The sequence below is a fragment of the Malaclemys terrapin genome, chromosome 12, assembly GCF_027887155.1.
Source record: "Malaclemys terrapin pileata isolate rMalTer1 chromosome 12, rMalTer1.hap1, whole genome shotgun sequence".
NCBI lineage: Eukaryota > Metazoa > Chordata > Testudines > Emydidae > Malaclemys > Malaclemys terrapin.
This window is the reverse complement of record NC_071516.1, coordinates 38,073,491-38,099,263: the sequence shown is the minus strand read 5'-3', so window position 1 is coordinate 38,099,263 and position 25,773 is coordinate 38,073,491.

Below are 25,773 nucleotides of genomic sequence, written 5' to 3'. Positions count from 1 at the left end.
TGTGCCCCATACAAATTTTACAGTTTTGCTCTCTCTGTCCCTTTGTTTAGTTTGCACCCTTTTATCTGTGTAAATAAGACTGTTTGAATCTTGCATGGGGGCTCACATTATCTAACTGTATTAGCAGAGCGCTGTGCTAATAAAACAGAGTGGTCTGACAAACTATGAGTCCTGAGTCTAACTTTGACACTGTCAACAGAGGGGAATAAGCTATACTGGTATAAAGCATGGTTATAACAGCTAAATTGGTACAGAAACGACTCTCTCTGCCTATATTTCTGCTCAGCCCATTGTGGGGGTGTCTGAGGACTGGCAGATGCTCCAGGAACATAGTGGGGAGGTTATTAATGCCATGAGCATTCTCAGCAGGTATGAGGGATGGAGCCTCCAAGCCCGGAAGGCGTCCATCAGGTGTTATTACCATGCAAATTGAGACTCTTCACTTGTTTCCTTGTTTTGTTAAGAGCTTCTGAACTCGCTGATGTCCTGCCTTCATTTAGGCTGTCATGTTGGTGCCTGTTACAATCCTTTACTTCCTCTGTTTCATCAGCTTGTAATTGGTCAACTCAGCTCCTTGCTTCTTGTGGGGATTTGGGAAAAGAGCAGAGGGGGTTGGAGCCAGGACTTCTGGGTTACACCCTTGATTCTGTGAGGGGAATTAGGTCTAGTGGGGTAGATCACAGAGGGCTAAGAGTCAGGACTCCTGGGTTCTACGCCTGGCTCTGGGAGGAGAGTTTGGTCTAGTGGGCTTGATTTGGGGTGTGACGGGTTGGATCACAGAAACCCCCTTGGGAGCTGCCACCCGATGTGCAAAGACTACCCCTGCTTCTGTTTTCCCTGCCAGCTCAGAACTCCAGCACCCTGTCTTGCTGAGCCAGCCCCTCCCGTCTGGCTCCAACACAGATCCAGGGTCTAAATCACTTGTCCCAAAGCTGCAAGTTTCCTGAAAACAGCTTACAGAAGTGTGCTTGTCTTTAGCACTCAGATGCTCAACTCCCAATGGGGTCTAAACCCAAATAAATCTGTTTTACCCTGCATAAAGCTTATGCAGGGCAAACTCATAAATTGTTCGCCCTCTATAACACTGATAGAGAGAGATGCACAGCTGTTTGCTCCCCCAGGTATTAATACATACTCTGAGTGAATTACTAAATTAAAAAGTAATTTTATTAAATACAGACAGTAGGATTTAAGTGGTTCAAAGTAGTAACAGACAGAACAAAGTAAGTCACCAAGCAAAATAAAATAAAATGCGCAAATCTATGCCTAATCAAACTAAATACAGATAATCTCACCCTCAGAGATGCTTCAGTAAGTTTTTCTCAGACTGGACATCTTCCAGGCCTGGGCACAATTCTTTCCCCTGGTACAGCTCTTGTTACAGCTCAGGTGGTAGCTAGGGGATTCTTCATGATGGCTCCTCTCCCCTCTCTTCTGTTCCACCCCTTTATATATCTTTTGCATAAGGCGGGAACCTTTTGTCCCTCTGGGTTTCCACCCCCCTCTCACTGGAAAAGCACCAGGTTAAAGATGGATTCCAGTTCAGGTGACATGATCACATGTCACTGCAAGACTTCATTAGTCACTTGCCAGCACACACATATACAGGAAGACTCACAGGTAAATACGGCCATCTGCAAACAATGGGAGTCATCAAGATTCCAAACCATCCTTAATGGCCCACACTTTACATAATTACAATAGGCCCTCAGAGTTATGTTTTATATTTCTAGTTTTAGATAAAACGGCTGCTACTCTGAAACCTAGTTTTAGATACTAGAGTGGTACATTTCTACAAATAGGATGATCACACTCAGTAGATTATGAGCTTTGTAATGATACCTTACAAGAGACCTTTTGCACGAAGCATATCACAGTTACAATACATTCACTTATATTTTTATCTTATATTTTTATAAAACCATATAGACTGCACAACATCACATGGGGGAAGCTGTGATTTGGGAGTCACAGGTTCTATTCCTTACTCTCAGAGGGGAGGGGGTGTAATGCTTGAAAGAAGGGGAACTGGGAGCCAGGACTCCAGGGTTCTTTCTCTTGTGCTGGAGCTCTGCGCACTGCAGTCTCAACTGGAAGGTTCCCTCCATAATACTGGTGTCAAGCACTAAACCTGTGAACTAGGTCCAGTTTACTTTAAGGTACCCCACTGGGCTTGCAGATGAGGTGTTGTGAAGTCAGATCCTGCTGGGGCCTTGTGTAGCAATTTGCAGTTGGACTGGAGACATTTGTTCAGTGCTAGATTCACTTTATCACAGTCTGGGAGCTTGCAATGATGGATTGCTACCGGGCAGTGGGGAATCATTTTGCAGTTGGAAAGTCCATTGTGGTGGGGGGTAGGTGCATTGTCATATACATGAGTAGGGACATTCATCGTCCTTGACTCTCAGCAATGTGGATGAATTTGCAGCTATGGTCCCGCATTGCAATAGGGCAATAGACACAATCTTCTGTCACCAGCCCATGTTGCCATAGAGTAGAAAGGATTACTTTTTTATGGTTTTTTTTCATAGATTCATAGATTATAGGACTGGAAGGGACCTCGAGAGGTCATCGAGTCCAGTCCCCTGCCCGCATGGCAGGACCAAATACTGTCTAGACCATCGCTGAAAGACATTTATCTAACCTACTCTTAAATATCTCCAGAGACGGAGATTCCACAACCTCCCTAGGCAATTTGTTCCAGTGTTTAACCACCCTGACAGTTAGGAACTTTTTCCTAATGTCCAACCTAGACCTCCCTTGCTGCAGTTTAAACCCATTGTTTCTGGTTCTATCCTTAGAGGCTAAGGTGAACAAGTTCTCTCCCTCCTCCTTATGACACCCTTTTAGATACCTGAAAACTGCTATCATGTCCCCTCTCAGTCTTCTCTTTTCCAAACTAAACAAACCCAGTTCTTTCAGCCTTCCTTCATAGGTCATGTTCTCAAGACCTTTAATCATTCTTGTTGCTCTTCTTTGGACCCTTTCCAATTTCTCCACATCTTTTTTAAAATGCGGCGCCCAGAACTGGACACAATACTCCAGCTGAGGCCTAACCAGAGCAGAGTAGAGCGGAAGAATGACTTCTCGTGTCTTGCTCACAACACACCTGTTAATGCATCCCAGAATCATGTTTGCTTTTTTTGCAACAGCATCACACTGTTGACTCATATTTAGCTTGTGGTCCACTATAACCCCTAGATCCCTTTCTGACGTACTCCTTCCTAGACAGTCTTTTCCCATTCTGTATGTGTGAAATTGATTTTTCCTTCCTAAGTGGAGCACTTTGCATTTGTCTTTGTTAAACTTCATCCTGTTTAACTCAGACCATTTCTCCAATTTGTCCAGATCATTTTGAATTATGACCCTGTCCTCCAAAGTAGTTGCAATCCCTCCCAGTTTGGTATCATCCGCAAACTTAATAAGCGTACTTTCTATGCTAATATCTAAGTCGTTGATGAAGATATTGAACAGAGCCGGTCCCAAAACAGACCCCTGCGGTACCCCACTCGTTACGCCTTTCCAGCAGGATTGGGAACCATTAATAACAACTCTCTGAGTACGGTTATCCAGCCAGTTATGCACCCACCTTATAGTAGCCCCATCTAATTTGTATTTGCCTAGTTTATCGATAAGAATATCATGCGAGACCATATCAAATGCCTTACTAAAGTCTAGGTGTACCACATCCACCGCTTCACCCTTATCCACAAGGCTCGTTATCCTATCAAAGAAAGCTATCAGATTGGTTTGACATGGTTTGTTCTTCACAAATCCATGCTGGCTGCTCCCTATCACCTTACCACCTTCCAAGTGTTTGCAGATGATTTCCTTAATTACTTGCTCCATTATCTTCCCTGGCACAGAAGTTAAACTAACTGGTCTGTAGTTACCTGGGTTGTTTTTATTTCCCTTTTTATAGATGGGCACTATATTTGCCCTTTTCCAGTCTTCTGGAATCTCTCCCGTCTCCCATGACTTTCCAAAGATAATAGCTAGAGGCTCAGATACCTCCTCTATTAGCTCCTTGAGTATTCTAGGATGCATTTCATCAGGCCCGGGTGACTTGCAGGCATCTAACTTTTCTAAGTGATTTTTAACTTGTTCTTTTTTTATTTTATCCGCTAAACCTACCCCCTTCCCATTAGTATTCACTATGTTAGGCATTTCTTCAGACTTCTCGGTGAAGACCGAAACAAAGAAGTCATTAAGCATCTCTGCCATTTCCAAGTTTCCTGTTACTGTTTCTCCTTCTTCACTAAGCAGTGGGCCTACCCTGTCTTTGGTCTTCCTCTTGCTTCTAATGTATTGATAAAAAGTCTTCTTGTTTCCTTTTATTCCCGTAGCTAGTTTGAGCTCATTTTGTGCCTTTGCCTTTCTAATCTTGCCCCTGCATTCCTGTGTTGTTTGCCTATATTCATCCTTTGTAATCTGTCCTAGTTTCCATTTTTTATATGACTCCTTTTTATTTTTTAGATCGTGCAAGATCTCGTGGTTAAGCCAAGGTGGTCTTTTGCCACATTTTCTATCTTTCCTAACCAGCGGAATAGCTTGCTTTTGTGCTCTTAATAGTGTTCCTTTGAAAAACTGCCAACTCTCCTCAGTTGTTTTTCCCCTCAGTCTTGATTCCCATGGGACCTTACCTATCAGCTCTCTGAGCTTCCCAAAATCTGCCTTCCTGAAATCCATTGTCTCTATTTTGCTGTTCTCCCTTCTACCCTTCCTTAGAATTGCAAACTCTATGATTTCATGATCACTTTCACCCAGGCTGCCTTCTACTTTCACATTCTCAACGAGTTCCTCCCTATTTGTTAAAATCAAGTCTAGAACAGCTTCCCCCCTAGTAGCTTTTTCAACCTTCTGAAATAAAAAGTTGTCTCCAATGCAGTCCAAGAATTTGTTTGATAGTCTGTGCCCCGCTGTGTTATTTTCCCAGCATATTGTGCAAGTGTTCATGAATCACTGGGGGATGCTTCATTTATATCAGTGTTGGCTAGTCAGGGCAGGTGCATGACTCTCACATCTTTAAAAACACAGGACTGTTCAGAAAGCTGGAAGCAGGGACGTTCTTTCCTGACCATTGGATTACCATTGGAGATGTTGAAATGTGTCTATTGGTCCTGGGGGACCCAGCCTACCTCTTGTTCTCCTGGCTTATGAAGCCATACACCAGCCACCTTGACACCACCAAAGAAAGATTCAACTCCTGGCTCAGCAGGTGCAGAATGACTGTTGGGTGTTCTTTTGTTAGATGGAAGGTACACTGGTGTTGTTTACTTACAAGGTAGGCTCTCCATGAGGAAAATATCCCCATAGATGCCTGTGATGTCCTGCATGTTATCTGTTGCCACAAGGGTGGAGGTGGAGTGGTTGTCTCCTGAGTGTCAACAGAAAGACACAAGGACCGTCACAAGACCTCAGTGTGTTGCTATGCGATTGTGATAGGATCTGAAAGAGCACTTTCATGGTCAGCCACAGTAGTGTGCTATGCGAGATTGTGCTCTGGCCCTGAAGGTTTGGGGGCTGTTAGGAATTTCTGTAGTGCTTGGTGCACACATAAGTATCCCACTGTATGTTTCACTGAACCTCTCAGTTATGCAATGCTTGCTGCATATGTACACATGTTCCTGGATGGGTTTATTTGGAATTGTGATAAATGAAGGGGGAGTAGCTCCCTTTTATGGGCACCCAGCCAGCCAGTTAGCTCTGAAGTCCCTCTTGGTATCTGTTCTCTACTTGCTTTACCTGTAAAGGATTTAAAAAGTCCAGGTAAAAGGAAGGGAGTGGGCACCCGACCAAATTAACAGACACGAACTTGAAAATTAGAAAGGCAGCACAAACTTCTGTCCATTTCAGTGCACAAATGCAGTCCATTTTGGCTACACATATGCCAACCATTCCTCTCACAGGTCAGTGTATATGAAGCTGTGGTTTTCCTTCCTGTGCCAGAATGTGGAGTGGTTGGGGTAAGGCTGAGGACCATGATGTCTCATGGTATGTTGAGGATTGTAGGTGGCTACTACCATAGAGTTCTCCAAGAACTGCAAAGGGTGGTGAGTCTGTACTTGGTGGACCTGTAGATAACCAGTGTCTTCAGAATTTGGGTTTGCTGCCTGAGAAGCCCCTTTAGGTTCTGGTGCATCTCCCTCTCCTTTTCCTGCTGGGATCCTTTGGTCTTTCTCCCTTTTCTACTGTCCTCTCTGGCCCTGTCCATGCTGTCTGCCGAGTTGGCCCACTAGGTCCTTTGTTCGCGGCCCGATGCAGCACTGGCTTGCAGAATCTTGGTGAACATGTCCCCCTGAATCCTCTTCTTTCTCCTCCTCCTCCTCCTCCTGCTCCTCAGTGTCATGCGCTCCACAGGGGTGGAGGGGAGACCGCTCAAGCCTCTAATGGCAGCAGCTACAGATAAAATGGCCAGATGTGTAATTGGATCTACAGCCACAATGGAAAGGTTGGTTGTGTGAAGAAATACAATTTTGGCATCTGTTTCAATTATGAGTATATGGCAATGACATAAAGCACTGGCTCTATTTTCAACAGGCAGTGGTGATTTTTTGGCTGATCTCTCACTCACGAAGGTAATACAAGCTGCTGGCACCCAAGGCTACCCATGCCCATATGACACTATCCTGTTGACTGCCATAGTGCTTGCCAAATTCATTGTGGAGTGGTGTGGGGAAGTATCTTATGGTGGAGGAAGTAATAAGGTCCATCCCTAGAAATCTTCATGAGAGGATGGTGGAGTGCCGCTGTGACACTCTATCTGGGGCTCCTCTGAAGCATCCCCACTCCAGCCAGAGTAGGGCATGGGTCTCTGCTTGGGTCTGACCCTCATCTCCAATCCATTTCCATCCCAGTTATGTTTCCAGTCAAACTCAGGCAGGCAGTATGTCTGTCTTCTCCTCCAGCTCCAACCTGGACCCTCTCCGGTCTGGGTAGGAATCAATACCAATAGTTATTGCTCGCAGAATAGACAACCTCATACCTAAGCCAATCTCTAACCATCTGAGACCTATATGTGGGAGCAGACTGTCCCAAATCTGCTGCATCAGGGTTCTTCCACCTTTTCGCTGAAGCATCTGGTGCTGGCCACTGTCAGAGATGGGACATTGAACTAGATGGACCTGGGGTTTGTTTTGGTTTGGCAATTCCTATGTTTCTGGTGTCCAGCCCCTTCGCTCCACTAACACTGCTCCTCCCCCAGCATCTCTAGAGACCTATTCCCTTCCAGATCTCTAGGTCTCATCTCCATCCTCATCCTCTGACCTGTCAGCTGCTTTGGATGCTCTCAATCACCTCCTGCTTGGCATCTCATCCACCCTGGGTGTCCACCACACAGCCTTTCCTGGTGTAGACACGAGACGACAATCTGTTTGATGTAATATTTTCTTAAGGCTTGCACACAGTTAACCACCTTGGTTCCTTGGTGCAAGAAAAAAGGAGGTGATTTAGTTTTTGGCCCAAGCCCTGTGAAATTTCTAAGAAATTTCATGGATTCATTGTTTTAAGGCCAGAAGGGATCATTGTGATTGTATCGCAAAAGCACACATATATCGAATGGTTCTGCAGGCCTGCCTCCCTCCCTTATACCTGCTTCCTGCAGTTGTCAACAACAGACAAACCAAAACTAAACAGCCACACCCTTCCTTCTTTCACTGTCTGTCCACTCCATGTAATGGCTGGTTTATTATACAACATTTCCCCCATTTTAAATATTAAAGCTAATGTTAAAACTTATATAGTACACAGGTTAAGAAAAAGAGTGTCTGTACATCTGGGTATAGTGCTTAGATGATCCAAATACAAAGTTCATTTTTTAAAGTTATAGATACGTATAGTGCATAATCAGCAATAGCCCAAATTTAGGTGAGTAAATTTAAGAATACAGTTTTGATATTCACATCCAAGTATTTGGGTACATCACTCACGAAAAGTTATACAGAGAGCTGGTTGTGGAAAGCACATATATCAATGAGTGAAGATTGTCCCTCAGTAATTGAGAATTTAGGAGAAGTTGTCCATTTGGAAAATACAATCCATGAGGGAAATATTTCAGTTATTTTCCCCACTGCGCTTCTCATCAGCACTCCAGCTCATCCCTCCTGGTATTGCCGATGTCCGGTGATGTGTTCTATTTAGATGTCCCTTAACCATCTGATGGCGTCTGACACCATGAGTTGACACAGCAGCCGAGGGTAGTGCTGACCGATTCTACATTCTCTCAACACTCGCTCATTACTGGTGTCCCCGGTGGCCAGGGCTCCGACGATCAGCGTGTGTGTCTGAACCTGGTAACCCTTAGCTCTCAAGGTGTTGGCCAGAGGGGTGTATTTCTCCACCTTTCGATCTCGGGCATCATGGAAGGCTGGGGTCCTGTTCTCGAAGGGCACTGTGATGTCCACCATGATGATTTTCTTCCAGTCCTCGTTGGTGATGATGATGTCCAGTCACAATTGGCTGTCAGTTCGGGGGATGGTGGATTTCACAGAAACCTTCCCTCTTGGTGGTGGGATGACTCTGACCAGGTGATCTTGGATGGCATTGTGTCACAGCTGCCAGGCTCTGGAATGGGACTTGCAGATACACAGGACGTAGGGTAGTGTCTCGTTGGCATAGCCACACTTCCTACATCGCTTGTCCCAGTTCCTGTGGCGGACAGATCCATTCAGCAGAATGCAATTGAGCCGGGCCCTGTTACACAACTTACAAAAACAACAATAATAATGAGTAATGCATTTCAAATGGCCAATAATGATAAAATGAATGAACAGGCACTCACTACTATTACATTGTATAATTTTTCAAATATCTAGCATTTCTCATGCATAAAACACCTCAATTCAATCTCTACAAAAGGTAATTCTGTCATTGCTGTGACGTTTCCAGGAACAACTTCTGGTTCAGCCTTCTAGAAACATGTGCTGAATCAGTTTGGGCATTCTCCAGTGGCAATTCCACTGTTGCTGTACTAAGATCTCCAGAGTTTACTGCATCCTTTTTCTCAGTTAAGCCACATGTTGGTTAAAAACCCAGCCGTGCCTCCCCCAACCCACCAAATTACTGTGTAGGACACTGGTCCTGTAATCTCTTGAATAACAGCTGGCATCCAACCGGGACCAGGACCAAACACAGCTTCTCCAGCAGTAAAACTATGTTGTTTGGCACGTTTGGCATCTAGCTGCTTTTGCATCTTTTTCTATTTTCTGTAGTTTTTCCCATTAAGTATGGATGCGCAAGGTCTAATCTTGGCCTTAGTTTCCTTCCCATTAACATCTCTGAGGGGACAGGCCTGTAGTAAATTGCAGTGTTATTGGACAATTAAACAGGTAACGAGACACTTTCATAGCTATAGTACCTCCAGGTATTCTTTTAATATCCTCTTTAAATAACCGAGTTGCTTGTTCAGCTAATCCATTTGATGATGGATTGTAAGGGGCCGATGTAACATGTTGAATGCTGTTTAGTTTCATACATCTTTGGATTTCTATGCTAGTAAAAGAACTTCCATTATCGGATACAAGCATTTTAGGTAAACCACAGATACTAAAACTGGTCCTTAACTTTTCAGTGGTGGCTTCAATAGTGAATATATTCATGCCATAGATGTTTACCCTTTTGGAATTTGCATCCACTAGTACTAAAGACATTTTTCTCAGAAACAGACCAGCATAATCAATATGTAGACTTCTTGACAAATAGAACAAGATTGTACCTTACTCTCAATATCCATATCTATCTCTGGCCAGCACATGTAACTCTGGGCTAACACTTTCATTTTAGTAACACGTGTGTGTGTGTGTGTGTGTGTGTGTGATGGATTTAATCTGTTATTACTTTATGTCCTTGATTTGGAAGGATGACCCGTGCTCCCCATAATACACACTCATCTTTCACACTAAGTTCACTATGTTGCTTCTAATAAGGTTTGAGCTCCTGATCCGCTTGGGCTTGTGCCATCTCCTTAACACAAATTCTCTAACTTTTGAGAGTACGGGATTTTTACCAGTCCATGATTTTACCATATTGCTGTCACTGGAGGTGTATTGAGATAGTCCATTATTAACACTTTCTCTTTATTTTGTCATTTTCATGTGTCTCTGGTAAAGGCAACCAGCTTAAAGCATCAGCATTTCCCAACTTCTTACCAGCTTTGTATACAATGGTATACAATTTAGAGGCTCTTAATGTCACTGCCTATCTCTGGACCCTGGCGGGTGCCACTGTGGCATGGCTTTCATCTCATTAAACAATGAAATCAGGGTTTGTGATCGGTGCAAATTCTAAAACTACACACACATATATATAACATCTATCTAACTATCTAATGAAATTTCTTCACCCCAAAGATAATCCTTCTTAATCTAGCTATGAATAATTATGTTCAGCAGAAGACAGTCTAGGATACAAATCCAGTCAGTTTATCTGAACCATCCTCCATTGGGTGAGCTAAAACAGCTCTAATTCCATAAGGAGACACATCACAAGTCAAGATCAGTTCTTTGCCATCTTGATAATGGACCAGGACTTCTGAGGACTTCAGCAATAGTCTAGAATCCTAAAAGGCTTGTTCCTGAGCTGATTTCCAATATCATTTAACTTCCTTTTAAAATAACATATCCAGAAGCATTAGCAGTGTTGATAAGTTTGGCAAAAACTTACCGTAGTAATTCAGCAAGTCTCAGTAGCCTTCAGTTCTGAAATGTTCCTAAGTGCTAGGGCATCCTGAATTGCTTTGACTTTCTTTCCCACTGGGTTTAGTCCCTGTAGGACATGCACTTTATATCCCAATTATATTGCTGCATGTGCCAGAAAAGAACACTTACCCCTTTTTAGGTGCAGACTGGCTTCCTGTAACCTGTCTAACACTTCTGCTAAATGTTTTCATAGAATCATAGAATCATAGAATATCAGAGTTGGAAGGGACCTCAAGGGTCATCTAGTCCAACCCCCTGCTCAAAGCAGGACCAATTCCCAACTAAATCATCCCAGCCAGGGCTTTGTCAAGCCGGGCCTTAAAAACCTCCAAGGAAGGAGACTCCACCACCTCCCTAGGTAACGCATTCCAGTGTTTCACCACCCTCCTAGTGAAATAGTGTTTCCTAATATTCAACCTGGACCTCCCCCCGTGCAACTTGAGACCATTGCTCCTTGTTCTGTCATCTGCCACCACTGAGAACAGCCGAGCTCCATCCTCTTTGGAACCCCCCTTCAGGTAGTTGAAGGCTGCTATCAAATCCCCCCTCATTCTTCTCTTCTGGAGACTAAACAATCCCAGTTCCCTCAGCCTCTCCTCATAAGTCATGTGCTCCAGACCCCTAATCATTTTTGTTGCCCTCCGCTGGACTCTTTCCAATTTTTCCACATCCTTCTTGTAGTGTGGGGCCCAAAACTGGACACAGTATTCCAGATGAGGCCTCACCAATGTCGAATAAAGGGGAACGATCACGTTCCTAGATCTGCTGGCAATGCCCCTACTTATACAGCCCAAAATGCCGTTAGCCTTCTTGGCAACAAGAGCACACTGTTGACTCATATCCAGCTTCTCGTCCACTGTGACCCCTAGGTCCTTTTCTGCAGAACTGCTACCTAGCCATTCGGTCCCTAGTCTGTAGCAGTGCATGGGATTCTTCCGTCCTAAGTGCAGGACTCTGCACTTGTCCTTGTTGAACCTCATCAGTTTTTTTTCGGCCCAATCCTCTAATTTGTCTAGGTCCCTCTGTATCCGATCCCTATCCTCTAGTGTATCTACCACGCCTCCTAGTTTAGTGTCATCTGCAAACTTGCTGAGAGTTTAGTCCACACCATCCTCCAGATCACTAATAAAGATATTAAACAAAACCGGCCCCAGGACCGACCCTTGGGGCACTCCGCTTGAAACTGGCTGCCAATTAGACATGGAGCCATTGATCACTACCCGTTGAGCCCGACGATCTAGCCAGCTTTCTATCCACTTTACAGTCCATTCATCCAGCCCATACTTCTTTAACTTGGTGGCAAGAATACTGTGGGAGACGGTATCAAAAGCTTTGCTAAAGTCAAGGAATAACACATCCACTGCTTTCCCCTCATCCACAGAGCCAGTTATCTCATCATAGAAGGCAATTAGGTTAGTCAGGCATGACTTCCCCTTCGTGAATCAAGGCTGACTGTTCCTGATCACTTTCCTCTCCTCTAAATGTTTCATAATTGATTCCTTGAGGACCTGCTCCATGATTTTTCCAGGGACTGAGGTGAGGCTGACTGGCCTGTAGTTCCCCGGATCCTCCTTCTTCCCTTTTTTAAAGATGGGCACTACATTAGCCTTTTTCCAGTCATCTGGGACCTCCCCCGATCGCCATGAGTTTTCAAAAATAATGGCTAATGGCTCTGCAATCTCACCCGCCAACTCCTTTAGCACCCTCGGATGCAGCGCATCCGGCCCCATGGACTTGTGCACGTCCAGCTTTTCTAAATAGTCCCGAACCACTTCTTTCTCCACAGAGGGTTGGTCACCTTCTCCCCATGCTGTACTGCCCAGTGCAGCAATCTGGGAGCTGACCTTGTGCGTGAAGACAGAGGCAAAAAAATCATTGAGTACATTAGCTTTTTTCCACATCCTCGGTCACTAGGTTGCCTCCCTCATTCAGTAAGGGGCCCACACTTTGCTTGATTTTCTTCTTGTTGCTAACATACCTGAAGAAACCCTTCTTGTTACTCTTAACATCTCTTGCTAACTGCAACTCCAAGTGTGATTTGGCCTTCCTGATTTCACTCCTGCACGCCTGAGCAATATTTTTATACTCCTCCCTGGTTATTTGTCCAATCTTCCACTTCTTGTAAGCTTCTTTTTTGTGTTTAAGATCAGCAAGGATTTCACTGTTTAGCCAAGCTGGTCGCCTGCCATATTTACTATTCTTTCTACACATCGGGATGGTTTGTTCCTGCAACCTCAATAAGGATTCTTTAAAATACAGCCAGCTCTCCTGGACCCCTTTGCCCTTCATGTTATTCTCCCAGGGGATCCTGCCCATCTGTTCCCTGAGGGAGTCAAAGTTTGCTTTTCTGAAGTCCAGGGTCCGTATTCTGCTGCTCTCCTTTTTTCCTTTTGTCAGGATCCTGAACTCGACCATCTCATGGTCACTGCCTCCCAGGTTCCCATCCACTTTTGCTTCCCCTACTAATTCTTCCCGGTTTGTGAGTAGCAGGTCAAGAAAAGCTTTGCCCCTAGTTGGTTCCTCCAGCACTTGCACCAGGAAATTGTCCCCTACACTTTCCAAAAATTTCCTGGATTGCCTGTGCACCGCCGTATTGCTCTCCCAGCAGATATCAGGGTGATTAAAGTCTCCCATGAGAACCAGGGCCTGCGATCTAGCAACTTCTGCTAGTTGCCAGAAGAAAGCCTCGTCCACCTCATCCCCCTGGTCTGGTGGTCTATAGCAGACTCCAACCCCGACATCACCCTTGTTGCTCACACTTCTCAACTTTATCCAGAGACTCTCAGGTTTTTCTGCAGTTTCATACCGGAGCTCTGAGCAGTCATACTCCTCTCTTACATACAACGCAACTCCCCCACCTTTTCTGCCCTGCCTGTCCTTCCTGAACAGTTTATATCCATCCATGACAGTACTCCAGTCATGTGAGTTATCCCACCAAGTCTCTGTTATTCCAATCACATCATAGTTCCCTGACTGTGCCAGGACTTCCAGTTCTCCCTGCTTGTTTCCCAGGCTTCTTGCATTTGTGTATAGGCACTTAAGATAACCCATCAATCGTCCCTCTTTCTCAGCATGAGACAGGAGTCCTCCCCTCTTGCGCTCTCCTGCTTGTGCTTCCTCCCAGGATCCCCATTTCCCCACTTACCTCAGGGCTTTGGTCTCCTTCCCCCGGTGAACCTAGTTTAAAGCCCTCCTCACTAGGTTAGCCAGCCTGCTGGCGAAGATGCTCTTCCCTCTCTTCGTTAGGTGGAGCCCGTCTCTGCCTAGCACTCCTTCTTCTTGGAACACCATCCCATGGTCGAAGAATCCAAAGCCTTCTCTCCGACACCACCTGCGTAGCCATTCGTTGACTTCCACGATTCGACGGTCTCTACCCCGGCCTTTTCCTTGCACAGGGAGGATGGACAAGAACACCACTTGCGCCTCAAACTCCTTTATCCTTCTTCCCAGAGCCACGTAGTCTGCAGTGATCCGCTCAAGGTCATTCTTGGCAGTATCATTGGTGCCCACGTGGAGAAGCAGGAAGGGGTAGCGATCCGAGGGCTTGATGAGTCTTGGCAGTCTCTCCGTCACATTGTGTATCCTAGCTCCTGGCAAGCAGCAGACCTCTCGGTTTTCCCGGTCGGGGCGGCAGATAGATGACTCAGTCCCCCTGAGGAGGGAGTCCCCGACCACCACCACCCTCCTCCTCCTCTTGGGAGTGGTGGTCGTGGAACCCCCATCCCTAGGACAGTGCATCTTTTGCCTTCCTATCGGTGGAGTCTCCTTCTGCTCCCTTCCCTCAGATAGGTCATCTAGTCCACTCTCCGCATTAGTACCTGTAGAGAGAACATGGAAACGATTGCTCACCTGTATCTCCATTGCTGGTGCATGGACGCTCCTCTTTCTCCTTCTGGAGGTCACATGCTGCCAAACCTCCTCACAATCCTTCTGTCCCTGCTGCGCCTGCTCTGAATCTTCAGAACATTGTGGCCGTAGAAGCATCTCCTGACGTCTGTCCAGGAAATCTTCATTTTCCCTTATGCAACGCAGAGTCGACACTTGTTTCTCCAGCCCTCGAACCTTCTCTTCCAATATGGAGACCAGCTTGCACTTTGTACAGACAAAGTCGCTTCTGTCCTGTGGAAAAAAGACAAACATGGCACAACCTGTGCAGGTTACAACAGCTGATCGCTCACCTTCCATATCACCGTCCTCTTAAGAGCTTCCTCAACTGTTTGCAGGAACTACTCAGAGAAACCTGCAGATGAAGGCCTCGGTGCGCTCTCCCCACGCGAGCTCCCAGGCAAACTCCCGCTGTTAGCCTCTGCTGTTCGCCGCTCAGCTGGTTTGCTGCTGACTGCCCTTATATACCAGTCAGGCCCACTCAAGGCCCACCTGGAACAAAGCACTCCCAATTCACACTTTTCAAACAAACAAGCAAGCAATCAAGCACACGGTCAAACTGACCAACTGTCCCAGCAGCAGACACTCAGATACTCACCAACACAGCCCCCCTAATGCAGCACTTAGCGTACCTCCTCTCGGACAGCTCCCAGGCAAACTCCCGCTGTTAGCCTCTGCTGTTTGCCGCTCCTCGTTTTAAATGTTCTGTGGTACCTGTGACCAGTATCATTCAGAAATGCTGCCACATGTGGAATTCCCTGCATGAATCCCTCCAAGCTGCTTTGGAAAATAGCAGGAGCTGAGGACACACCAAAAAGCAACTGATTATATTTAAACAGTTGTTTGTAAGTATTTACAGTGACATACTGCTTGGAATCTTCATTGGTAGGCACTGCTAATGTCTAAATTTGTGAACAATTGCCCTCCTGCTAAATCTTCAAACAGATCCCCAGGTTTTTGGATTTGGTGCTGTTCTAATTTTGACCATTATACAGTATAGTCGCCTCTTCCCCACCCCCCACTGCTGCCCCTTGTGCCCATTATACAGAACAGCTGCCCCTTCCCCGCCCCCACCCTCTGCTGCCCCTAGTGCCCCTTATGCAGTACAGCCGCCCCTTCCTTACCCCCACTCTCTGCTGCCCCTAGTATTCATTATACAATACAGCTGACCCTTCCCTTCCCTATCCTCTGCTGCCACCTAGTGCCCATTGTGCAGTATAACTGCCTCTTCCCCACCTCCACCCTCTGCTGCTCCCTGGTGCCCATTAAACAGCATAGATACCCCTTTCTCTTCCCTCACTTATAATGTGCAAGTAGAACGAAGTTCAGACTAATGATGTACATACTTGGGGCTGTAATAGGCCCTATTTTACAAAGCTGAAAACAAGTGTGAATTATGTCAGTTGTGTGGAAGAATTTAATCATAAAAATTTGAATGGTAATTGGGAATTATTTGAGAACACCTTGCTAGTTGCCCAAAAAGCCAGAATCCCGTAATCAAAGAGGAAGGCTGTGCTGGTTAAAAACCCTACCTTTTTAGACAGGAAGTGAAAGCAACTGTAAATAATTTTTAAGACCTCTGACATTTGTTTCCCAGACTGCAATTCCTCCTAGATTTTGTTGTACACATTATAGCTGGATGATTAAGGTGTGGCATGTTCTGGTCTCTTGGCAAGAGAAAGAAAAAGTTAAAAGATGACTTAATCATGGTCTGTAAATATTTACATGGGGAGATTATTGCTTGTACAGGGCTCTTTAAATAAGGTATAAATGTATAACAGTGAGAGTAATTAACCACTAGAACAATTTATCAAGGGTCCTGTTGGAATCGCCATCACTGGCAATTCTTAAATCAAGCTTGGATGTTTTTTCTAAAGGACCTGCTCTAGGAATTATTTTGCAGATGTTCTGTGGCCTGTGCTAAACAGGAGGTCAGATTAGATGATCACAATGGTCCCTTCTGGCCTTGGAATCTATGAAGCTATAAGCTAAAGCAAGCTGGTTCTCCCAAGTTGTTTGCAGGATGCAGGTGGTTGGAACAAGGGAAAATCTCCAGCACAAAAAAAGGAACAAAGACAGAAGTGTTGGGAGCTGCTGTTAAGAAGGGGTTTTCTCTCTGAGCAGCAGAACATCTGGACCACCGGTCCTGAAAAGCTACGGGAGAGAGAGAGAGAGAGACCCTGAGCAGAAGCTGAAGGCTGATTAGGAGGAGAGGAGTGCAGGAAGGATCAGGGACTCCTGTAAGGACTGTCCAAACAAAAGTGTCTCGGAGGAGTGAGGACACTGGAGGGAGGGGTTTGCCTGCAGGTTTTGTTGTTTCTTTGTCAATCTGTATCTCTCTTGTGTTTCTCCTATGAATAAAGTGTGCATGTGTTGGAAATTCCCTTTCAGAGTCTGCATGTTACTTGCTTATGCTGTCCATGAAGAACGAGACAACAAATCAGAGGGTCCTGCAGCTTGGGTGGGACTCTGGGGTCGTGGGGAGTCTCAGGAGAACCAGCATTGGTTTCAGGGCTTGGACAACTGGACTCTGGGGCCAAGACAGAGTGTGCACCTGGAGCATGTACCGGGAGACTCAGAACCAGAGAGACCCTTTCTCAGCTCTGCCCATCCCTGCAAGGCAAGAGCACATCAGACCTAAGATTTGGGTCTGGTGCCTCAGTGTAGTGAGTATCCAGCAGAGTGAGCCCATCCAGGATTATAACAGCCCAATGGGGGGATTCTTCAACCTTCCTCTGATGCATCTGGTGCTGGGAATGTCAAACAGAGGATAGTGATGGGCCTGTCTGCCTGATACACTCTGACAGTTAATTATTAATCCTTTGTATTATGGTAACACCTCAGAGCCCCAGTTCTGCACCAGGGCCCTGCTGTGCCAGGCGCTGTGGAAACACAGCACAGAAAGCTGGTCCTGTGCCAAAGAGTTTGCAATCTAAGTATGAGGCAATAGGCTACACAAACATAGGCTGCCATTTGATACAGGTCGAGTGTTAACATATTTCTCTCTTTACTCCTATTGCTCTAATTGTGCATTGCAGCATGGGTTCCCAATCTGGTGTCACCAAAAGTTTCAGCAGTTTATACATTCTCCCATTTCTTCATGAGAAGAGGTCATCCAGACATTTTTGGATTTAGGATGATAAAATAGCTTGTCTGTTAAGTATCAGAGGGGTAGCCGTGTTAGTCTGAATCTGTAAAAAGCAACAGAGGGTCGTGTGGCACCTTGGAGACTAACAGAAGTATTGGGAGCATAAGCTTTCATGGGTAAGAACCTCACTTCTTCAGATGCAAGTAATGGAAATCTCCAGAGGCAGGTATAAATCAGTGTGGAGATAACGAGGTTAGTTCAATCAGGGAGGGTGAGGTGCTCTGCTAGCAGTTGAGGTGTGAACACCAAGGGAGGAGAAACTGTTTCTGTAGTTGGATAGCCATTCACAGTCTTTGTTTAATCCTGATCTGATGGTGTCAAATTTGCAAATGAACTGGAGCTCAGCAGTTTCTCTTTGGAGTCTGGCCCTGAAGTTTTTTTGCTGTAAGATGGCTACCTTTACATCTGCTATTGTGTGGCCAGGGAGGTTGAAGTGTTCTCCTACAGGTTTTTGTATATTGCCATTCCTGATATCTGACTTGTGTCCATTTATCCTCTTGTGTAGTGACTGTCCAGTTTGGCCAATGTACATAGCAGAGGGGCATTGCTGACATATGATGGCATATATAACATTGGTGGACGTGCAGGTAAATGAGCCGGTGATGTTGTAGCTGATCTGGTTAGGTCCTGTGATGGTGTACCAACCCATGCAACAAACCTCGATGCCAACTCTGCCCACATATCTACACCAGCAACAGGATGTTGAAAGGATGTTGAAAAATTGGAGACGGTACAGCAAAGAGCCACAAAAATATTTCCAGGGCTGGAGAAAATGCCGGAGAGTTAGGCCTGGTCTACACTGAGGGCGGGGGGATCAATCTAAGTTATGCAACTTCAGCTACGTGAATAATGTAACTGAAGTCAATTTACTTAGATCTACTTACCTCGGTGTCTTAACTGCAGTAAGTCAATGGCTGATGCTCTCCCGTCGACTTCGCCTGCACCTCTTGCCCTGGTGGAGTACCAGAGTCAATGGGAGAGCACTCAGTGGTTGATTTATCATGTCTAGACTAGATATGATAAATCGACCCCCACTGGATCTATTGCTGCCCATCGATCCAGCGGGTAATGTAGACAAGTCCTGAGATACTTAAAAGGCTTGACCTGTAGAGTTAATCAAACAGAAGATCAAGAGAAGACCTGAATACAGCATATGAGAACCTTTATGATCATAGATTACCTAATCCCAAAGTGCTCTTTAACGTAGCAGTGTAAGGTGGAACAAAAATGAATGACTGGAAGCTGAAGTCAGACAAATTCAAGTTAGAAATAGCTCACACATTTTTAACAGTGAGCATAATTAACCCTTGCAACAATTTCCCAAGGCATGTTGTGGATTCTCCATCTTTGGGTGTCTTCCAATCTAGTCAAGATACCTTTCTGGAAGAGATGCTTTAGCCAAACACAAATTAACAACATCAAGACAGGGGGAGCTAGAGGTAAATTAATAACCTGTGATATGTCAGGTAATCTAATGGTCCTTTCTGACTTTCAACTCCATTAATCTATGAGTGAATGATCTTCCTTCCCTTCTTTCCTTTATTTATTGCCTTCTTCCACAGCCACTAATAACCTGTAAATAAATCAACCCCCTCCAGGACCTACTCGGGATTCTCCGTTGTGCAGAGTGCTGACTGACCCCAGTGGAGCCAACAAAGATGCTGTGCTGCAAGGAGGGGCTCAGTAAGGGATGCTGACCCCAGGGCTTTGCCAGGGGTTCTGTGCTGCAGGTTGCAGGGTCGAGGGCTCGGAAGAAGGGTGCTTTCCCCTCGCGGTTTGTGCAGGCCCCATTGCAGCATTAAGGGTTGCTGTGTGCAACTGGACTGCGGTCGGCACTTGGTCAGGTTTGTTGAGCACCAACAACTCCCATGAGGTTGACAGAGTCTGAGGAGCTTTGCTGCAATCCCATCTTTCTTCTACCTCCCATGGACATCAAGGAAGGGAGCTCACCTCAAGCGGGCTATGTACAGGAGGCCTGGAAGCTGAAGCTGACCAATAAAATGTACCTGCTACTGTGAAGATGGCTTCTGACCAACTACAAGTCACTGGGTTGAAGCCAGCATGAAACAAATAACTACTGAAGGCCCAAAGGGAGATTTGAACTCATAACATCTTAGTTACCATCTCAATAGTGTGCCCCAAAACCTTTATACAACACTCCAGCCCTGATTCAGTTTGGAGTCAGCTGGATCAGGGCCATGGATAAGTGCTTGACGTCAATATTCTGGAGGGAAGTTTCAAGTGGAGACTGCATTGCCTGGACAGCTGTAGCAAGAACCCAGGAGTCCTGGATCTCAGTTCCCCTTGGTCCAGGCATCATACCCACTCCCCTCTGAAAGTCAGGTTCCCACATATCCTATTTCCCACAACCCCCTACTCTAACCTAAGTGATCTCACTTCCCTCCCATAGCTGGGGGTAGAACCTAGGAGTCCTGACTCCCAGCCCCATTGCACACATCGCAAATCCCCACTCAAAGCAAGGAGATGAACTGATAAATTAAAAGCTGGTGGAACAAAGGAAGTGAAGGTGTGCAATAGGGACCAAAGTGACTTCCTAAGTGAAACTACTATGTTAGCTAGTTCAGAAGCTTTTAAGGAAACAAGGGCCGTAGACTCTTAATTAGCATGGTAATTATACCTGGCCTCCTCCCCAGTTTGGCAGCTCCATCCGTCCGACCTACCAGGAATGCTCATGGCAATAACCACCACCCACGGCCCCGTAGCATCTGCCAATCTTCAGAAACGCCTGCAATGGGATGGGCACAAATGTAAGTAGACAGAGAGAGAGAGAGATGGGTGTGTCTGGGAATAGGTGGATGGAGAGAGAGAGAGAGAGAGAGAAAGATGAGTATGTCTGGGGTGCATGGATGGATAGGTAGCAGTTTATGTACCAATTTAGCGAGTATACCAGAACCCTTAGTGTGGATGCAAGTAAACCAGTAGGACCAGGCTTTATACCAGTATAGCTTATTCCCCTCTGTTGACGGCAATAAACTCTACCAGCGTAAGCATGTCCCTACTGATATTCCCTGCCCAAGAAGGAAAAGACCAAACTCTTCCTTTCCATGTCTCACAGTTGGGTTGTGTGTGTTTGTCGGAGTCCGTCTTGTCTGTTTCGTGTTTTGCCTTGTGTGACAAAGTGGAAATTTTGGTAATAGTTTTATGATGCATGCCCAAGTTTCCCTCTGTGATTTGCATGCCTACTGTAAAGAGTTAAACAGCTGCTCTGGGGGCAGAGCAGGGGACATGTGGTGTGTGTGTCAGGAAACTGTCCGGGCGGGATGAATGGGTCACTGAAAGACTGGCTGAAACCGATCCATGTCAGTGGTGGATTGGGAAAGAAAATGGGAACCCCAATGGTCAGGGTGTTCACACCAAGCGGGAGGAAAGAGATTCCCCCACCCCCACTGCTCAATAGGGAAGCAGAGCAAAGGCCCCAGCTGGGGGACAAAGGGAACAGGTGTCAGGTGACTGGGTTAAGAGACACTTACTGGGGATGAAGGCTGTAGGGATGGGGAAAGAGTCGAGGTGGGTTTGACAGCAGCATGGCTTTAAGGGGGCCCTGGCTTGGCATTGGCCAGGCTCAGTTCTGTCTAATCCTCTGCCTCTCTGTGCTAAGCTACAGACTTTCAGATGCTGCAGCCAGGTGAGTAACAGATTGCTATCTTGTCTGGAAAGGCTGCCTGGTGCCAATGCAAATGCTCGCTAAGAACATTGTGCTCTGTAGGGCTAAAGAACAAGACTCCTTCAGGAATCTGGATCAGCTGGTTTTGCTGCTGGCTAGGAGCTAAGGAGAGAGACACGGGTTCTTGGAGCTCTAAGCCCAGTTTTGGAGTCATGGGGGCGGGAGGCTCGGCCCACAACAGGGGTCGCTCCCGAGTGACTGATCACAGGCTGGGGCATAGACCAGACCCTGGAGATCCAGGACAGCTGGTGGCAGACAGCTGGATCCTGAACGTGAGAGGAATGTGTTGTAATGAGTGACTCACAGCCAGGGCCGCCCAGAGTGGGGGCAAGTGGGGCAATTTGCCCCAGACCCTGGGCTCCACAGGGGCCCCCACGAGAATATAGTATTCTATAGTATTGCAACTTTTTTTTATGGAAGGGGCCCCCAATATTGCTTTGCCCCAGGTCCCCTGAATCCTCTGGACAGCCCTGCTCACAGCAGCAAAAACTAGATTAGTCAAAGGAAACAGCAAGAAAAGAACCACATTTCTAAGAACATAGGAGAACTGTGCAGAGGGAGAGGGTTAAGTGCTGGAAAGTTAAACAAGGCGCAGCTGATTGCATGGCTGGAGCAGGAGGATCAGGCCAGGAGCTGAGGTTCAAACCAGGCAAGACTCTGAGGACAACTCAGGCATTAGCCACAGCAGCCACTACAGCAGCAAATTTCCACATGGCCCAGTTCCACATCTCCAGAGCTGGAGCGGCAGAGGCTAGAGCTAAGTGCAAACAGGCTCTGTGTGGAGGAACAGAGAGAGGAGGTAGAGGCCTGATGATTAGCGAAAAGGAACAAGAGGATCACAGAAAGCATCAACAGCAGGAACCGAATATGGAGAAGCAGGAACTGAATGTGGAGAAGCAGAGGGAGGAAAAGAGTGGGCAGGGAGAGACCCCCAGATGCCCACGCTGTAGGGGACATAGGTGCTAAATTGTTGGTCCCCTTCAAGAAGGGGGAGATCTAGATGCCAACCCCAGCGACTTTGAGAAGGGCTGTAAGTCCTACCAGATTCCTCCTGCAGACTGGCAGTGTCATCTCACTGCCTTTCTGGGTCCCTGAATCATTCAGGTTTATAGCCAACTGGATGCGACTGAGAGTGGGAATTATGAACCCTCCAAAAGAGCCTTATTGCTTAAGTTTGCATTGACACCTGAGGCTTCTAGGATAAGGTTTTGGGGTGTGCACAAGAACAGGGGGGTGGCATGTGTAGAGATTGGCACACCCATAAATGAGTAACCCCATGGCTGGGGTCCAGGGGCTGGGGTCACTACCCTAGAATCATCATGTGACCTGAAGGGTTTAGAGCAAGTCTGTGACATATGGCCCCCTGAGCTTAGCATGGTTTGTGGATCGAGCCCCTAAGGGTTCATGTAAGGTGGGCCGATTGGTGAATCAATTTGTGTACAGTAGATCCAGCTACAAAAAAGGACCCAACAGGGACTGGCTTAGCAGTGGGGGTCTTTGCAAAGCTGAAGTGTGTGGGGAGGGTAGCCAACCCCAGGAGACCCCCACTGAGGAGCTCCAAAGACTTGTGGTGCAACATCTATAGGATGACCTGTCGTAAGTGGTTGTACTGTCCAAGGTTTGAGTAGCAGGGGGCTCACGCACCCTCTGTCCAGCCAAAGCAGCCTGTAGCTTGAGTGAAGAGTGGGACTGAACTTTCAGAGGAAGCCTCCTCTGGGGCATAGGGTGCACCAGTAGACAGGCTCCCATGCCAGGCACTCATGCACGTGTCCACTTGTACTCTCATGGGCTCAGACTTTTCTGCTCCCAAGTGGGAGCAGATGGTGGTGGTCAGTGGGGAGAAACTCCTGGGGTGGAAAGAACCCTTCTTTAACCCTGTGTGATGCTAGCCCATCAAATACTGACCTGGGTTAAGGGCCAAATGTGAAGCCATTTCCTCAACCTATGGCTCAGATCCTCATGCCAATCCTGGGAGGATCAAGGGGGTTGGTAGTGGCTTGCTCTTCAGGACCTTCTGTACCACATCCTCCTTGGGAACAGCTGTGTCACTTTCACACAAAACCCAGTCCTTCTCCCGGTCAAAGCTAAGAGGTTGGACCAAGCACTGACAGGGAGCCAAGGGGCTGAGACTGGAGGTGTTAGGCCCTGTGCAAATGGGGTAAGTGGTGGGGAGGATGAGGGGGGTGTTTTCCCCCTCTCTGCCAGACAAGGGAAAAGCTGCTCATCTCAGGACATCTGTGCACCTGCTGTGAGCCGACACTGGTTCTGAGGGGGCGAAGAAAGGGCCTCCGCCTGTCCCCACGCAGGCCAGGTGAGTCACACCGGCTCAGGTGTAAACACCCAGAGTCCCTCCTGGAGGTGAGGACAACAGATTGGCCCCAAATAGGTCCCTGGCATCCAAACAGCACCAGGGAGGACGCCCAGCTCCAGAGGGGCCTGCCAGTGCTGGGGAGTAGGCTGTACACCTGCCTCACCAGCCTCTAGGAAACCAGAGACCCTCCCTAGCCCAACCGAGGGGGGAAGACACCCCAGGCTGCAGCCGAGACGGCTGACCCTTGGAGAAAGGTGGCTTCGCTGCCCTTCTCATGCCCTGGCAGATGAAGGCGGGGAGGACCCCATCCCAGTTTCAAACCTAAAGTTTTGAGAGGGAGCAAAAGCACATGGAAATTCCCCATGTGCACTCCACCAATGTCATCTGACAGACAAGATCTAAGGGAAGATGTGAAACTGCTGTGTCCTGCGCTATGCCAGCTGTATGGTTGGTTGATTCAGATCTGTGCTGTAAGAATCTTGAAAGTGCCTCACAGGCCAGCTACCACGGGGATGGGAAATCTGTTGGGGCATATGTAGATAACATGTGTAGGTTTGAGCTATCCCTGCTCACTGCTTAAAGCAACCCTGCTTAGTTCTGTCTCATGGGGGAAGAGATGTGATGAAGTGGGACTTCTGGTAATATGTTTATGATTCCTTTGCGTGCTTCAGTTTCTCTTTCTGCTGCTCTTGGTGGCAGAGCAGGGGACATGAGGTGTGTGTGTCTGGGGCAGGAGGAAAGGGTCAGTAAAGTACTGGCTGAAAGCAACCCACATCCATGAAGGGTTCAGAGAGAAAACGGAACCCCCAATGGTTGGGGTGTTCGCACCAAGCAACCAATAACTCAGGAAGAAGGAGATTCCCCCACCCCACTCTTCAGCAGGGAAGCAGAGCAAAGGGCCCAGCTGGAGGACAAAGAGGACAGGTGTCAGGTGGCTGGGTTAAGAGCTGCCCATTGGAAAGATGCTCACCCAGGACGAAGGGGACAGACAGGGAAGAGCCAAGATGGCTTACACAGCAGGATGACTCAAGGCAGCCCTGGCCTGACATTGGCCAGGCTGGACTCTTTCTAAACCATTGCATCTCTGTGCTAACCTAAGGATTTTCAAATGCTGTGTGCAAGGTGTTGCCTTGTTTCAAAAGGCATCCTGGTGTCACTGCAGATGCTCACGGAGAGCCAGGTGCCCAAAGGGGTAAAGAAAAAGCCTTCCCCAGGAGTCTGGCTGGGCTGGATTTGTGTCAGGGAGCCAGGGAGGGGCCAGGATCGCTAGTGCTGAAGGCTCAGTCTCAGAATCTTGGAGGCCCTGGCATGCTAAAGTCTCTCTCCCCAGGGGCTAGGGCATAGCCCAAACCCTGCTAACCTTCTGTGTGTGTTTTGTGTCATAGAATCCTTTGCATGTCTCATGTGATATTTGTGTGTGATTGTGTTGTGTTGGTTGTATTGGTTCATCTTGCATAGTCTCCTCTTTCATCTCTGGAGTGCATTTGTATCTTTTGTCAGTGCATTTGTGTTTTGTCTGGCAGTGCCTCTTATTTGTGTCAGTTGGAGCCTTGTTGTGTTGTTTCCTCTGTGTGTTTATGTCTTGTGTGTGTACATGAGTGCACTCTTCCAAGTGTGTCTTTCCGCATACCGCCTTTCTTCCCTTGCCTCGAGCTGATGGGCAAGCAAGCCAAAACTCCAACCCAGCTCCCAATCCAACCTGTTCCTGATGAAAACTCCAGATCTGGCTTTGGTCCCAAGAGCAAATAATTTGCACCACTCCTCTCTCTCTCTCTCTCTCTCTCTCTCTTTTTCTCTCTCTCATGGTGTCCCTACCCATCTCTCTCTCTCTCTCTCTCTCTTTCATTATTAAAATTCCAAGGACACATTTCTGCCTCTCAAAAATATCCAAAGGCATCCAATGGGAAAACACCCAAAGGCATCCAATCCGAAGACACCCAATGGCATCCAATGGGGGTTCTTCTTCCTTCAGAGAATCACACTTATCCTGCAGGGAAAGAATAATATGTTGCTTAGTTGCCAGGATAAGCTATGTTTATCATCACATCAG